This window comes from Tupaia chinensis, unplaced genomic scaffold, assembly GCF_000334495.1.
Source record: "Tupaia chinensis unplaced genomic scaffold, TupChi_1.0 Scaffold146302_1, whole genome shotgun sequence".
NCBI classification, from domain to species: Eukaryota; Metazoa; Chordata; class Mammalia; order Scandentia; family Tupaiidae; genus Tupaia; species Tupaia belangeri.
The window spans coordinates 1,156-3,060 of NW_006206158.1; the positions used below are offsets into that span (position 1 = coordinate 1,156).

A 1,905-nucleotide genomic window follows, 5' to 3' on the forward strand; every position below is an offset into this window, starting at 1 on the left:
TCCCCTTTTAAATAAACAGTCACTAGTAGAGTCCAAATATTTACTAAGTAGATTTAGTATGCTAAGAATACCCAGGTCAACAGATGATGTAGAGGTTATGGCAGCTGGACCCCACATAGACAGCTCTGCAGACTGAGTACTGGCAGCTGAAAAATCATGCCAAGTGCTTATGAATCCATTATCAAAATCCCACGAGGAGCATGGAGAAGGAAGAAATGCAATGTGGCTATTCCCTTGGGAGTGATTTCTGACTTTCTGTCTCTCACTCTCCCTCTCTCTGTCTCTCTCTCCGGTGAGTGCACACTGCCTGTAGAATATATTAAAAAAAAAAGTTACCTAGTTCAGATAATGTAAAAGCATAATGCACACTGAAGAAAGTCATGTGTATGTTTTTTGTGTTTTTGAAAATATCTGCCATAATATCAGTAAGTCCTCACTGATAACTAAAAAAATATATTAAAGGTAGAAGGTTATTTACTCATATCAATACCCCTACATTGTTTACCTTCCTTAAATAATAATTGTTTTTTAATTACTTTTCTATTTTTATTTTATAATTTTCATGTACAATATGGTAAATGTATTGAATAATTAGCATACATTCCATTTTATTCATTCAAAAAATAGATTGATAGGTGACAACTAAATGAAAAGTCACAATTTCATGACTGAGAATAAATATTTTCTCTCCAAATTTAGTTTCCTTTTATAACCTTTATTTATTTTCTCCTTTGCAGATGAAATATTTCTAACCTGTGGTACCTACAAATTAGCTAAAAAAATGCATCAAAATAACACCGTAACTGAGTTTGTGTTATTTGGATTGACACAGGATCCTGTGAGGCAAAAAATGGTGTTTTTAATCTTCTTGATTTTCTATGCTGGAACTGTGGTGGGAAATATGCTCACTATTGTGACTATCAAGTTCAGCCGGACACTTGGCTGCCTCATGTATTTCTTCTTATTTTATTTGTCCTTTGCTGATTCCTGCTTTTCAACTTCAACAGCACCTAGATTGATAGCAGATGCTCTCTCTAAAAAGAAAATCATATCCTACAATGAATGCATGACACAAGTCTTTGCACTGCATTTATTTGGCTGCATGGAGATCTTTGTCCTCATTCTCATGGCTGTTGATCGCTATGTGGCCATCTGCAAGCCTTTACATTATCCAACCATCATGCGCAAGCAAGTCTGCATCATCTTAATTGTTCTTGCTTGGATAGGGTCTTTCATACATAGTATAGCTGGCCTTAAGGTTGCCCTTCTGTGGACCCAACTTGATTGATCATTATTGCTGTGATTTGCAGCCATTGTTGAAACTTGCCTGCATGGACACTTACATGATCAACCTGCTGCTGGTGACTAACAGTGGGGCAATTTGTTCAAGTAGTTTTGTAATTTTGATGATTTCCTACTTTGTCATCTTGCACTCATTGAGAAACCACAGTGCAGAAGGGAGGAAAAAAGCACTCTCCACTTGTACTTCTCACATCATAGTAGTGATCTTGTTCTTTGGGCCATGCATATTCATATATACACGTCCCCCAACCACGTTCCCCATGGACAAGATGGTGGCAGTATTTTATACCATTGGAACCCCCTTTCTCAACCCACTCATTTACACACTAAGAAATGCTGAAGTAAAAAATGCCATGAGAAAGCTATGGCATATCCAGATTACTTAAGAAAGCAAAGGATGAATTGAGGGTCTGGCTTGATTAATTTTGACTCTTGATTTGTCTTGGGGAATGCCAATATCAAATATAACAATGTCTGAATGTAGTGGGAATAACATATGGCTGTATACAAGTTTGTAGGTTCTTTTGTTATTTTTTTTCTAGTTTACCAGGCACAGTGAATGTCAAGGCATTGTCTTTTGTGTGAAACCTAGATAGAGTGTAG

At 36.6% G+C, this 1,905-nt stretch overlaps 1 pseudogene; it reads left to right on the forward strand.

Annotated features, from left to right (window-relative positions):
• The first annotated feature begins 781 nt into the window (after positions 1 to 781).
• On the forward strand, positions 782 to 1,703 carry LOC102477311 (olfactory receptor 4C11-like; annotated as a pseudogene).
• Positions 1,704 to 1,905: the final 202 nt, after the last annotated feature.